This window comes from Erythrolamprus reginae, chromosome 10 (assembly GCF_031021105.1).
Source record: "Erythrolamprus reginae isolate rEryReg1 chromosome 10, rEryReg1.hap1, whole genome shotgun sequence".
Classification (NCBI taxonomy): Eukaryota; Metazoa; Chordata; class Lepidosauria; order Squamata; family Dipsadidae; genus Erythrolamprus; species Erythrolamprus reginae.
This window is the reverse complement of record NC_091959.1, coordinates 26,090,522-26,106,047: the sequence shown is the minus strand read 5'-3', so window position 1 is coordinate 26,106,047 and position 15,526 is coordinate 26,090,522. Positions and strand designations below refer to the sequence as shown.

Here is a 15,526-nt window from a genome sequence, read left to right as displayed (position 1 = left end):
AAATGGAATGTTTCCAGCCTCCGGAGGACCCCTGGGGGGAAATGGAGGACCATTTTTCGCCCTTGCCAAGCTCCTGGAAAGGCTCTGGAGCTTGGGGAAAGCCAAAAACAGTCCTTCCCCACCCGCTATGTAAGTGGAAAACAGGTTGTTTCCCAACTCCTAGTGGTTGCAGAAGGACCGAAAATCAGCTGGGCTCACGGGCCCACCGATATGGCTCTGCATGCCACTTGTGGTATGTGTGCCATAGGTTTCGCCATCATGGGTATAGGGCAGTGATGGCTAACCTTTTTGTTGTCACATGCCGAAAGCAATGTCCCAGCCCCTGTGCGTGCGAATGGGACCCTTCTATGCTCCCCCATACCCCATTTTGGGTGTAGCAGGCCTCCCTGCACTTCTAACCCATAATTCAATGCACATGCAACACCTCGTGAGGGTCCTGAGTCTCATCTATGCTTGCCATAGATTAGCCATTGTGAGTTCTCCTGCCAGAGGAAGGGGTTGGACTAGAAGACCTCCAAGGTCCCTTCCAACTCTGATGGTGTTCTAATTGATGTTCTAATTGATGTTGTAAAGAGCGATAAAGTTTATTCTATATTGTCAAGGGCACCGGGCACCTGTTCTGTGGACAGAGATTTTTCTATGGACCAGAGGAGGCCTGGTTTCACATGCCACCTACCCCCCAAGGATGGGGCCTCTCTCCTTTGCAAGGCCCTGTTTATCACATGCTGGGGCCCATTGCATGGGCTGGGGTTTGGGGACCCTGATGCATGTGTAAGTCCTGAGCTTCCTTCCATAGTTTGTTCTTTTTGGTGCTCGTGAAAAAAATTCACTGAGTAAAATCATAGAAGACCAAAAATGAACCAAAAAAAAATTCATTTATTCTTTACATTTTTCTCTCAATACCAAAGGGGGCAGGGAATTTAAGAGAATGAAACAAGAGAGGAACGAGGAGAATAGGGAAACGGGGCTTCTTAAAAACCCGAGACTGATCTTCATTCCGAGCCTTGAATTTTTCCTGAGCAGCTGGAAAATTTGTCTGCTACAATCGCCTGGCACGATCCTAGGCAGCGTTAACCGTCCACAGTGATAATTCAATATGATTTGCCTCTCTAATTGGATGGAGGAAACCTCCTGTCGGGTTTTTCAAGAGCCTCAGATGAAGGACTGAGTGTTGACCAGAGGAGGAAGGACAAGGAAGAAAAACAGATGTTGATCAACCTTTTCCCCACTGTTGGTTAGGATCAAATGTTCCCGCTTTGCCAAACTACTCGGTGGTGGGAGAGCAGGTTTTCTCAGCTGTCCGCCTCTCAGATCTATCATAATCCACTGGACTTTCGGTGTAGGACAGACACAATCTCCGGCATTGTGCTCATTAAGTTTTAAGAGAGACAGTTGTTTTGAAAAAAAGGGGGGGAGGGTGGAATGGCGGAAAAAAGCACTTGGGTTTGCATAGAAGAATGTGCATTAATCTTTTTTAATGACAACGCAACTAATGGCTGGCAAAACATTACTTTTGAATTAACATTTTTCCCCCTCCAGATTTTTCTCCCCCACCTCTCACTCTCAACAACAGCAAAAAAACAAAAAAAAGGACCAAGGCCACCAAAGATTCCAGGAAAGGCTGCCTCAAGAGGAGGAGGAGGATTTCCGATGATTTGATGTTGCTCTTAATTAGGAAGCACATTAGAAGCACATGCTTGCATGTGTGAGGATGTGAAGTTGCAGCCAAATCCATGTTTCCCATTAGGGCTTGCATTCCGTGCTTTGCCAGAGCCCTGTTCTGTTCTGTTCAGGTTTTACAATATTTCCTCAGCTTTCTTGGAGGCCTTTCCACACCCCCAGCCAGCCAGCCACCCACCCGCCCCAGCTCGGCCGACTTTTCTGGCATGTTCTGCAAAGCTACTACAATGAACATATGTGCTTGGATCCCTAACAGACCGTGTTGTTTTGTTTGGTTCTGTTTTGTTTTATTTCCCTTCTTGGAGGGGACTCTACAATGCAGGCCTAGGTACAAATGCAAGGGAGAAGGGGAGAAGGAGTCCACATGAACGATATTGACAAGGACTAGGCCCTGCTTGCCTTAAGAATGGCTAACTTCACACAACGTTCTAAGCTATGGTTTGCTTTAACCATAGCTTTACAAACGCCATAAGCATAGCCCATAAAATCATCTGCTACAATGTCCTTCCTGTCAATGACTACTTCAGCTTCAACCACAACAACACATGAGCACACAACAGATACAAACTTAAAGTAAACCACTCCAAACTCGACTGCAGGAAATACGACTTTAGTAACTGAGTAGTTGATGCATGGAACTCACTACCAGACTCTGTAGTATCATCACTTAATCCCCAACACTTTACCCTTAGACTATCCACTGTTGACCTCCCCCAATTCCTAAGAGGTCAGTAAGGGGCATGCATAAGTGCACCATAGTGTCTTCCATCCCCTGTCTTAATGTTTCTCTTTTACTAGTATCATGTATATAAATATTATTATATCTCTGTATACCGCCAATACATATTTGACAAAACAAAATAAATAAAATAAAATAAAGTTTGTTTAATTAACCAACTGGTCCAACTCAATGGGATTGTGAATGACCCTGGTGCTTAGGAGTTTTACCGCAGCGGAGTTTATGTTCTTTGCTAAAACACTGTTGAATAGAGACACTCTGTTCCAGCCCAGGTTATGATAGAGTCAAGGATTATTGGGAGTGAATGGTTTTAAATGATATGGCTTTTTTAGGTTTGGTAAATTAGTTTTTAGCATGTTTAGGGGTTTAGTTTTTAAACTTTTAATTTTAATATTCAATTTCTACTATTTTATATTTATGTATCTATTTTATGTTGTAAGCCGCCCTGAGTCTCCGGAGAAAGGCGGCCTAGGAATTGAAATAATAAAAACAAACAAACAAACAAACAAACAACAACACAGTAGAGTGGTACCTCATCTTACGAACTTAATTCATTCCATGATGATGTTTGTAAGTAGAAAAGTTCATAAGATGAAACAATGTTTCCCATAGGAATCAATGTAATGCACACACATCTCCAAACCAGTAGCAAAGATAAACATAAGAACATAAGAACATAAGAGGAGCCATACTGAATCAGGCCAAAGTCCATCGAGTCCAGCGTTCTGTGTCACACAGTGGCCCACCAATTGTCCATGGGGCTCTTGAGCAGAAAGAGAAGGCAATACCCTCCCTTTCCGTGGACCCCCAACAAATGGGACCCGAGGGAATCCTGCCTGCCTCAACCAACATAGAGGCGGCACACGGGCATCCGTTTCAATAACCACCAATACACTTGGCATCCATGAATCTATCTAATCCTGCCTTGATGCTATCAAGACTGACAGCTGACTGACAGTAAGTGAAACTTATTACTGTTTCAAACAATTGCTAAATGAATTGCCTTAAGTCTAAGCCAGTGGTTCTTAACCTTTCTAATGCTGCGACTGTTTATTACAGTTTCTCATGTTGTGGTGACCCCCACTATAAGTCTAGTGCCAATTCTCCCAACAGAGCTGTAAGCTGATTGGCAGGAAGGTCAGAGGGACACCCCCACTGTAAACGCCTGATTGGTCAGATTGTAAAGATATGTTCCAGAATAGAAACTTTAGTTCCTAACACCATGGGAAATTTGTCTTTTCCCACGGTCTTAGGCGACCCCTGTGAAATGGTCATTCGATCCCCAAAGGGGTCCCTTCCCCCAGGCTGAGGACCCCTGGTCTTGCTAGGACTATCTGTATTAAGGAGATATCAGGGGTTTTAAATGGCTGAAATTAGAACTACAAATAAACTATGTAGAAAATGCACCAGGTAAGGTAAGTTGGAACATGGCTAGTTTGAACCAGTAAGCAAAAATCAAGAAAGTACGTTTTCAGCTAATTGAGAAATTCATCAAAAAGACCATGATAGAACTACACATAGTTTGGAAGAATGGGTGTGTGACCCCTATGGAGACCCACTGAATTATATAGAACTGACTATTCATCATGATGCCAACATTCAGGGCCATGTTATTTTCCAATTTGTTTTATGGGTTGGTTGGGTGTTCCACCAAGCAACGCATATCGATGCAGCATGAAATATATACAAGAACAGCTCCAAAGGTTTTCATTTGGTAGATTTAACGCTGCTTTTTTTTTTAAGGTTGTATATGGAATACTTTGATTCTTCATGCAAAAAACAACCACCACCATATTATTCCACTGGCCAAGAGACAATAATAAAGTAAACCCACTTATGCCTACAAATATGTTTCATGTAATACTAAGGTAATGAAATATAACAGACGCTAGATGAACATAAAAGGGGTGGCTAGAAAGAATACTGAGAACAGGAAAAGGGAAATTTGCTGAGCCAAGAGAGAGGAAAGGAATTTAGGGAAGAGCAGGAAGTAGAGACAAGATCTGTTAAGTGTTTGCACACTCACAAATGATTTGCTGGATAGACAAAGCAGGGGATGTTGATATCACGACAGGAAGGACAGGGCAGGAAGTAATGTTGATGTTAAAATAATAGTAATAAAATCCATGGAGAGGGGGAGGAGGAAGAGGAGGAGGAGGAGGAGAACTACAATGATGACTGGGATCCAGGGTGCTCTCTGAGCTTGATGAATTTCTTACAGACATTTCGCAACCCAATTAGGTAATCATCAGTGCTAGAAGGCAGTGAGATTTGTAAGAGGAGGAGGAGGAGGAGGAGAGGGAAGACGAGAAGAACACTTAGATCTTAGATGAGCACTTGCAAAAATCCAAAGTTTTAAGTTCATGCTCTTAATTGCTCGTAATGTTCCTCTCTACACTACAAAACCTCTTCTCCTGGCTTGTAGCAGAGCAAAAAAGTTTATCATAGAACAACACTTTTTCTTTTTTGAACCAAGGTACAGGACAGATTATTTCATCTTTACAAAAAGACGCCTCTACTTAAGAACTTTTCTAGGTAAGAACCGGGTGCTCAAGATTTTTTTGCTGCTTCTTAAGAGCCATTTTCTACTTAAGAACCCAAGCCCAGAAAAATTGCCCAGGAAATTCGAGAGCGGCACGAAGGCCTGGCCAGTTTCCTGCAATTCCCTCTTTAATCCCAGCCATCTCGGGCTTTTCTGGGCTGCCAGAGGAGCCTTTCAGTGGCGCTTAAGGAGGCTTTGGCAGTCCAGAGTGAACGGAGCATTTTTCTTTCTCTGGGCACTTGGAGAGGGAATAAACCTCTTTGCTGTGGTGATTCCCTTGCGCTGCCTCCCATACACCCAGTACGAGGTTGCCTCCCAGAGCATCTGGGCGTGGAAAGGGAAAGGGGCACTTCGCCCCAGCCGGATCAACTTGGCTTCAGCCAAACTGAGGAGTCACCACAGTGAAGGAAAGGCGCTGGCTACAAAGCGAGTGAGTGAGATGAGAGGGGGCCCCTTCAGCATGGGAAGGAAGAGGAAGCAGATAGCAGCAGCAGCCGCCTTTCGGTTAAAGGATTGGGAGGTTCCCCCCTCTCACCTGCCTGGGTTTCTCTCTCTGGTGCAGTGTATGGGAGGCAGCCTCGCACCTGGTGTATGGGAGGCGCATGCTCCTCCTCACCGCCTTAGAGTCCCTCTTATTTTTTTTTAAGCCTTAAAGTTTTGGATTTTTTTGATTCCCCTCACCTCACCTTCCATCTGCAACAACTGTTCTCCTCCTCTTCTTCCTCCTTCTCCTCCCACTCAAATTCCAAGCTTTTATTTCTTTCCTAGGGTTTGCACGCATGATTTGCTTTTACATTGATTCCTATGGGAAAAATTGCTTCTACTGACAAACTTTTCTACTTAAGAACCTGGTCACGGAACGAATTAAGTTCTTAAGTAGAGGTATCACTGTATATATACATATCTGTCTACCTGCTCGGGCTACAGCACCCTTTGGATTCCTTTGTTGCAATCTCCTCTACTGTCAATGTAAAATGCTTGTATAAAAATGAGTTTTTGCTTGAATTGCTTGATTTACATGTCCCTGCTACATGCATGTTTGATTTAAGCCGACCAGATTGTGTTTTCCTGCAGTGAGAGCTCTAAAAACATGTGTTTCGTGAGTTGTGTGTATATTCCGTTTGATGTGTTTCAGATTTTATTACAAGACAACCTTTTGATAAGACTTATCTGCACTCAAGGAATTTATGACTATTTTACTGTCTACAGCACATTTGCATTTCAAAACTGGGTTGAAAAAGAGCTGGGCTCACCTGTTGAGTCTTGCCTAATGTTGGAGCATAAACTCTTCCGGAAATGAAGCAGCCTTCATCTAAATGAGGACAAACCATTAGTAGCTCTTGGGCTTGTAATAAGCGCTCTATGTTTGTTGTAAATTAACGTCTAAACAGAAGAGGTTTCTGGTGAGCTCCCTCTGTGAGCCTCATTGAAAGATTTCTAACTGTTCATGATCTACAGCAATGCCACTGATTGAGCCTTGAAACACTTCTGGAATGATCAGAAAAGCAACAGAATGTTTTCAGCAAAATGGTTTTGTCTAAAGAAATTATGCAAATCTGAAAAAAGTTTTTTACACTTTTGCTGGAAAGGAAGGAGGAGGAGGAGGAAGAGGAGCAGACAAAACATTTGCTCCCAAGAAGACAATACGGGATGTCTCAAAGGATGGGCTGCTGGGAGTTCACAGGGGTCCAGAAGAAGCTCTAACTAAGGTTCTGTGCAGTTCGGAGAACCCCCAAATCCCACTCCTGCCTGGCCCCACCCACTCTGCTCCTCCCCTCACAGGAGTCCCCACCCGGCCTGTTTGGGATGCAGGTAAGTGCCGGGTGCGGACGGAGGCTCAGGGAGGGCGAAAAATGAGCCTACTGGAAGTTCGGGAAGGCCAGAAATGGAGCCTGGGGAGACTGTTTTTGCCCTCCCAGAGGAAGACCTCCAGAGCACGGGGAGAGCAAAAATGCCGCCTCCCCACCCCGCCATGATGCAGGAGGCCAACTAGCAACTGGGTAAAGAAGCCTTTGCTAAAACATTTGAAGCCCACCCCTGGATCATTTCTCCATAAAATAACCGTGACTTGGCATTCTCATGTTCGTTCCCCTTGTACTGTACGTGCAGAGGCATCCAAAATTTTTACTGCCACGCTGTGGGTGTGGCTTATTTTGTGGGTGTGGCTTAATGGTCATATGATTGGGTGGGAGTGACCAGGTGGGAGTGGCTTGAATGATCATCATCGTTCAAGTGAACTGTTAAGTCCTCCACTTACAGTCTTACCAGTGTCGCTTGCTGGGGTGACAATTTGCTTCGCGTTTCCTGCACTCTCCTTCCTGGGACGTCCCACCCACCTCAGGCTGGGTAGCTAGGCAAATGGGTGCTGCCAGAAGCATAAATGCTGCCAGCGCCACTTCCATCCATGCCTTCAGGTGGAAGGTGGCTGTGTGAGGCTGGAGGGGAGCCGGGCAGGAGAGAGGGAAGCTCATGTGAGGCCAGGAAGGAGGAAAGAGGAAAAAAGAAGGAGTGCAGACGCAGCAGCAGCAGCAGAGGGGGAAAAAAGAGAGCTGAGCTGAGACCGGTAATCCAGGAAGTGACAGCTGCGAATCGGCTGGAGCTGTGCACGCAGCTTTATTTCCACCAGTGGAACTGCGTTCCACCCCATCCTGCCTGCTGCCCACCCCTGCATGTGCCCACACTCTTTCGGCACCTGAAGAAAAAAAGGTTCGCCATCACTGTTCTAGGGGATGGTTGTGGGTTTATACACAAGCACATGCACAATCACATACATGCTCATGTATGTGTATGTGCATGTTCTTTCCTCGCTTTGTTCGCCCTAGCACGAAGCTGTAAACACCATCCTGATGACGAGGAGTGGGACCTCGTGGAAAGGTCACCAAGATTCTATCAATCTTACACGGGAAGAGACCTGAATACACCAAGACCTTCATTCCTATACTTTATATCTATATTTATATTTGTACAGCATATGGAGATTTATTTATTTTAGAAAATGTACATAGACACCTATTTGCACATGGTGACTCAAGGCAGCTTACACGAATATAAAAACATTGCATATAACAAATAAAAATAATAAAATAATTATAATTTTTTTTAAACAAAAATAATAATACCCCCCCCCTCCATCTCCACTCCAGCAACAACACATCACAGAAGCCACATGGGTGTCCATGTATATGTATGGATATATATATATTTTCTTTTAATAGCAGGAATCTCGTCGGAATTTAATTTTTTTATGTGTCTCAGTGTGTTCACAGAAAAAAGTGACAATAAAGTTTATCCTACCCTACTCTACCTTACACTGTACTAATAGCACTATATAATAATAACATGCTTGCATGCTTCTGAAAGAAAGTGTGGGAAGAGTGGGATGTGAGTTCCTCTTTTGACTCCTTTCCGTTCCAAAAACAAAGCCAAACACCAAGAAACCCCAGGCAAAACCAACCTTATTTACGAAAGCTATTAAAGTAATCTAAACCTCACATTAAGCTTTGCTGGCACAGCAGTTGGTTCAATCACAAGCACATATTGCTGTCACTTAGATACAAGATAATTTACTATTTTAAAGATTGTGCAATTTAGGGAACTGGGTTTTTGCGGTGTTTATGTTCCTCCGTTTTCTTTTTAGTTCTTTGCACAGCTAAGGGAGTCTTCCGTGCTAGGATTCCAAGGCACGGGAACATTCCCACAATTTGTTTGTAATGGGAAGAGATGTCAGGCACAAAAAGACCAAAGCCACATGTTAAGTTGCAATTAAACTGATTTATTGCTCTTCCTATGTAATTTGCAAGAGAAAAACTCTTTTGGAGCTCTCCTTCCTTACCAGCATGGTCAAAACAGCAAAGCTTCATTGAATCCTGAAGGTTCGCTCTTTTGATTATGTTACTAAGAAAGAAGGGCTCCAAAAAGAGTTTATCCTGCAAGCTATAGAACTTACAGGATCATCTTCTGCCTCATGTATCCCAGTGGCCGGTCAGGTCCCACAGAGTTAGCCTTCTCCAGGTCCCATCAGCCAGACAATGCCGTCTGGTGGAACCTAGGGGAAGAGCCTTCTCTGTGGCAGCCCCGGCCCTTTGGAACCAAGTCCCTCCAGAGATTCGTACTTCCCCCACCCTCCCCACCTTCTGCAAGGCTTTAAAAAGTCATATTTGCCAGCAGGTTTGGGGCTTCAAAGTTTAACATCTAGCCCCGGCCAATGAATAGATTTATACGTATGATAGAATGAATGCGGATGATTTGTTCTCCAAGTCTTTGGAGAAGGGCGGCATACAAGTCTAATAAATAATAATAATAATAATAACAACAACAATAATAATAATAATAAAATTGGGGTTTTAGAAATGTATTTTAACTTTAGATTTCTACATGTTTTTGTATTTCATTTTGTTGTGAGCCGCCCTGAATCTGAGGGAAAGGGTGGCATAGAAATCAAATGACTGACCGACTGACTGACTGAGTGACTGAGTGACTGACTGACTGACTGACTGAATGGATGAATGAATGAATGAATGAATGTTGCACATAGAAGACTCCAACTTTCAGGTCATATACACTGTATGGAGAATAATCAAATTCTCAAGATGGCAATGGGCTAGAACCCCCTGATGCCAAACAAAAGAACATGGAGAAGAATATTCATAGAGAATTTAAAGGCTTTAAACATCATGTACCAAACCTAAAATACTGGAGATCTCTTGCTGCCGGATATGCTACACAGCCTGGGAAGATCTAATGCTAATTCTAATTCTAATACTGATTGCTCTTTCTTATGCACAGGGATCTAGGATTTAGCACTATTTACAGAATTCAAGAGGGTTGGACTTTGTCTGGTTGTGGCTATGTAAAGACTCTAGGCTTATTCCTCCTTTGACTCTGCCCTCCAGGCTCTGCCACTCCTCACCTATAAGGTGAAAATTCTGTAGTGCAATAGAAGTAAAATATGATGATGAGAATAGAATGGAATAGAATAGAATACTGTATATAGTGTAGAGTAGAGTAAAGTAAAGGTAAAAATAAAGTAAAGTAGAATAATAATAGAATAGAATATAAAGTAGAGTGGGGCAGAGTAGGATAGTAATAATAATAATAATAATAATAATAATAATAATAATTATTATTATTATTATTATTATTATTATTATTATTATTATTATTATTATTATTATTATTATTATTATTATTTGTATGCCACCCCTCTCCGAAGTCTCGGGTAGGGTAGGGTAGGGTAGGATAGAAGCTGGAAGGGACCTTGGAGGTCATCCAGTCCATCCCCTTTCTCAAGCAGGAGAATCTATACAATATCAGACAAGTGACTGTCCAGTTTCTTCTTAAAAACCTCCAGTGATAGGGCCAGGTTCTCCACATCCTTTGATCTTGCACCATAGTTGAGAAATCAAATACAGCTTCATGCTACTGTATGTTCTTCTTTCCAGTTATGCAGAGAAACCTGAGTTTGATGGATACGGAGAAAGAGTGGAAAACATGTAGGTTTGTTAGCAAAGGATCTGTGGCGACATAAGAGCCATGAATCCAGGTGTAAAGACAGTGGTTTCACTTCCTCCCAATTTGGTAAGAATCCAGGGGCCTCTTTTCCTTCTAGGTCATTGGTATGAAGATGAAGTGATATAAAGAACATCATTCACTGAATTCCTTTAGGCCAGATTGCAGTGAAGGGTAACAGAACAGGCTGTGGGTGAAATGGGAGTGAGTAAATATTGAAATCAAATGTTCTCTTGTGCAATGGCGTATCTTTTGACATGATGGGGCATCAAACCAATTTGTAACTTTCCTAAGGCCGTGTTTGGTGATCTAAGACAGCTGCAGAATACCTGTGGCTCCTGGGAAAGTCATATTTCAATCATTGAACGCATGGCTTTCAATGTTGGATGGCCAATCTGCTGGCAATTACAAGAGCTAGCCCTGTATCGCTTAATGTATTTCAGTCCAGCCGCAGAGCCTTGTCTTCCAAATTGAAGCTCAGCTTATTCTCTCTCTTGCTCAAGGACAGCAGTCGTCATTCAGATGCTTTTAAATAGTGCAGTCTTTTGGATTACAGACAGCATGTCAAGGCAGACTTATTAAATGGCAGTTTGTTATAAATTTGAAAATCGGCATGTAGGCTTCAGGGAGATATATCATATTCTTTCTGCTGAGGAGCAGAAGGAGGTGTGAAAGGGGGTAGGATAATGTGAAAGCAACAGCAGAATGTAGAAAGAGAGAAGAGAAAGAGAGAGAGAGAGAGAGAGAAAGAAAGACAGAGAGAGAGAAAGAGAGAAAGGAGGGCAGGCAGGCAGGCAGGAAGATGGAAGGAAGGGAGAGAGGAAGGAAGGAAGGAAGGAAGGAAGGAAGGAAGGAAGGAAGGAAGGAAGGAAGGAAGGAACCTGTTGGTAAATCCTTCTGCCATTTTTGTGGGATTGAATACATTGATATTAAGGATAGATGCATTTGTTTTCTTATTTTCATTTTTAGTTCTGATTTTCTTTCTTATCTTCATCTTCAGTTTTGAAAATTCATAATTTTTCATTATTTTCTCCTCTCTTTGCAATAAATCCTTTCAGACCAACTAAGCTGCCCATCATTTAGATGTATGAAAATGAGTGTACATTTTGGGGGGAAATTTTCCATACATGGATTTTTGGCTATAAGTTTTACAGAAATGTATATATTTTCTAAACATTTTTCTTAATGGAATGTGCTTGTTGGCCAGTTAGGTTCTCAACTATCAAATATTTGTTTTACAGTAACCAACCAGTTTGGTATGGGAAAATAAGAAAGCAAACGGAACAAATAGCACAGAAATATAAGAGATGAAGCTCAGAACCTGAATAATTCATCACTAACCTGTTTCCTGAAGTGTCATTTGGCAGATCCGCATCACAAAATTTGGCCATGCTGAGTGGAACAGCTGTATCTGTCAATAAAAAGGAAGTGTAAAATCTATCAAATTACCTGATTTATTAGTTTGTTTCTTTATCAGTGTTATGAATGATAGGATGAAATGAACTATCACAGAAACCATGGTTCTGGGTCTCATTGTCTCCAGAGCCATTAGGGAAGATGCAGTCTCCTATGGGGATAGAGGTAGTCCTTGACTTACAACAGTTTCATTTAACGACCGTTTTAAGTTACAACACCATTGAGAAAAGTGACTTGTAACCTTTTCCACACTTATGACCCTTGCAGACACTCCCGTGGTCACAGGCAGGTGGGGGTTGCCTCTCCCACCGCTCCCGGTGCGCCTCATGCGCAGTTCTGTGTCTCCGATGTGTGGGCGCATCTGAGCTAGATTCAGATTCTGCGCATGTGCAGGAAGCAAGATCTCATGATGTGTGGGGACGTGTGTGTGAGAGAAATTTCGGTGATTTTTTTTTTTTGGCCAATATCTCTCTCTCTCTCGTACACACATCCCCTCCCTGTAGAGTCTGGAGGACAGAAGGGAAAGGGGGGACATGATCAAAACATTTAAATAGGTTAAAGGGTTAAATAAGGTTCAGGAGGGAAATGTTTTTAATAGGAAAGTGAACACAAGAACAAGGGGGCACAATCTGAGGTCAGATGGGGGAAAGATTATTTGACTGAAAGAGTAGTAGATGCTTGGAACAAACTTCCAGCAGATGTGGTTGGTAACAGTAACTGAATTTAAACATGCCTGGGAGAAACATAGATCCATCCTAAGATAAAACACAGGAAATAGTACAAGGGCAGACTAGATGGACCAGGAGGTCTTTTTCTGCCATCAATCTTCTATGTTTCTATGTTTCTATGATGATGAAACATCCAGGGACTACAGTCTAAATCTCTATTGTTCTCATATGTTCTCCATAAAAATGAAGTTAAGAAGTGAAGGAGAATAAATATTTAGAAACAGGCAGAAAGACCCATGGATCCTGTTCAGAAAAGGGGAACCAAGTAATCGATTAGGCAGGGCACGAGGTTGGGACATCCATTGATTTCACAAGATTAGCAGATGCAACTTCATACTGGAAGCCCTATCCCTTTCAAAAGGTCAAAGAAAAAAATGAAATGCAACATTTAAGGAATAGGGTGAGTTTTACCTTAAACTGCAGTTGCTGATATTCTTCTGGCTATGGCTTCCCAACATGCATACCTAAGTCTATGCCTTAAAGTTATCTAGCCTTCCAGTCAATTGCTCACTCCAGGTGATTGCCTGGACAAGTTCCTGCCTTTTTTAATTGGAAGTTCCTTGCTATTTCTGCTTCTTCCTAAGGCCTGCCCCGAGGGCACCCAGCTGGCTTTTTCTCTATGGCAGGACTAGAACTCACAATCTCCTGGTTTCTAGCCTTAACACGACACCAAATTGGCTCTCTTTAATCAATAATATTTCTGAATTCCTGGATTTTCTCATGAGCTCATCAAAGCAAATCTTTCCTACCTCAATTATTAGAACCTCACAGGTGGTGTCTTTATCAATAAAGAAGAAAAGCTGTAGCTCAAGGCTGAAACCATGAGTCCACAAGGCTTAGAAATCTAATAAATTGAATTAGATTAAATTAAATCAAGTGGGGTCCTTGGGGTTCTCTCAGCCTGGAAAACACCAAGCTCAGAGAACACCAAAGATTCCTCATGTGTATAAGGTGTGTATATTTGGATGGAAAACTCAATGAAGCAGGGGTGGGTTCTGGATTATTTTGCTGCTGGCTCACTCAGGGTCATGCCAGGCATGCACATCTTCACAGCAATAAAAAAAATAGCTTCTGCACATGTGCAGAAATAAAATCCAGAATGGGGACACCCACAGACTGGCATCAACAGAATGGGTTCCATGATGTCATCTCTGATTTATTAATGGTTCTAAAAACACTGTTCGAACTGGTAGGAACCCACCTCTGCAATGAAGCGATCTACCTAATTTAGGAAAGGATGCACTTTGAGGGATTGCCTCCGTTCACATATTGAGGGGTTCATAATTTTAAGGCTGTTTAGGAATATTTATGAAGGTGTAGGAATGCGTGAACAGACTCTAAAAGCTTCTTAAAGATGAAGGTAGACAGTTGTGATGCTGAGGGAGTGGGGGACAGAAGTTTAGGTGAAATGGATCACTAGGAAGTCATCACCACTATTCTTTTCACAAAAGACACCAGAGTTGTCCCTCAATGAGGCTGATGTCATAGCTTTACTCTCATGACTCTGTTTTAGCTAAAAGAGACAGCTACTGTTAAACAACTGTATGGCCACCAAGCCATGCCACACCATGCCCACCAAGCCACAACCACAGAACTGGTAGTACAAAAAAAAAAGGATTTCACCACTGAATATTTCATTTGAACAGAAAATCTTACTTGAACCTTGGATGGTACATTGAGTCCACATTCCAACAAGGAAAACAAAAAGGTTTTGGCAAATATAAATGTTTTAATGAACATTGTAATGTACATTGCCCTGAAGTCACATTATTCCTTTTGCAGTTAAAAAAGTGTTTATACCATTGCTTACAAGGTTTCAGCAACTTATAAAGGGTCTTCATAAATTGGACCAGGGTGAAATCCAGCAGGTACTGACTGGTTCTGGAGAACTGGTAGCAGTAATTTTGAGTAGTTTGTAGAACTGGCAAAAGCCACCTCTGGCTGGTCCCAGAGTGGGGAGGGAATGGGGATTTTACAGTATCCTTCCCCTGCCACGCCCACCAAGCCATGCCCACCAAGCCACATCATGCCCACTGGGCCATGCTGATAGAACCAGTGGTAAAAAAGAATTGAATTTCACCACTGAGTTGGACCCAAATGTTTGAAACTATTTAAAGTCTTGAGACATCACATTCCAGAGCCTACTTTTATGTACAGTGATCCCTCGTTTTTCGCTGGGGATGCGTTCCAACACCAGTGAAAAATGAATTTCCATGAAGTAGAGGAAAGATATTTTTTTATGTATTTAACGAGTATTTGGACTTTTAAAACACACCCTTTGCATTAAACAGTCATTCTATAATGTTTCTCAGCTGGAACTACATGGGATATCCTAATCATTTCTTCAATAGAGTACATTAGTACTATAGAAGAATTTTATGAATTTTTAATGGATTTAAAATTTTCAATAGATTTAATGGATTTAAGCCCCCTTTGAAAACCTGTGAAGTAGCGAATCCACAAAATATGAACTGTGAAGTAGCGAGGGATTACTGTATACTAAAAAAAAATGGTGTCCTGGAACTAAAGTGATTGTCTTCCATTTCTTGTCCACAATATTTTTAATCCCTTCATTTTGGGCACATGAGTTCCACCCTCTTCTTCTTGGCCATCACAGCAAAGACACTGAAGTACAGAGCTGGAGACTTTCTTGTCTCATTTTAAATCATGTATGTAAGCAATACTTTTCAAAGCTAAAATCCAAATGTTAAGTAAGAGGAATCTTCCTTCATATTTCCTCATTTTTTGTGTGTTCTTGTAATTTTGAATCATGCATCATTTCTAATTAGCTCAACAAAGCGTAGCACAGCAAATGGGCAATAATTCATCCTGATTTCCGTTTCCCAAACAACAGTCAATTAAAAAATACACAACAGTCTTTATTTTGGATCATCAGTAGGAAAAAAACATGAA

General features: G+C 42.1%; 1 long non-coding RNA gene across 1 annotated transcript in view; it reads left to right on the top strand.

Moving 5' to 3' along the window:
• Positions 1–11,892, top strand: part of LOC139172932 (uncharacterized) — a 30,272-nt gene extending 18,380 nt beyond the window's left edge. The window contains exons 2-3 of the long non-coding RNA XR_011559954.1: positions 10,403–10,538; positions 11,711–11,892. This is a non-coding gene — a long non-coding RNA (uncharacterized lncRNA). The remainder of the gene's footprint in view (positions 1–10,402; positions 10,539–11,710) is intronic.
• Positions 11,893–15,526: the final 3,634 nt, after the last annotated feature.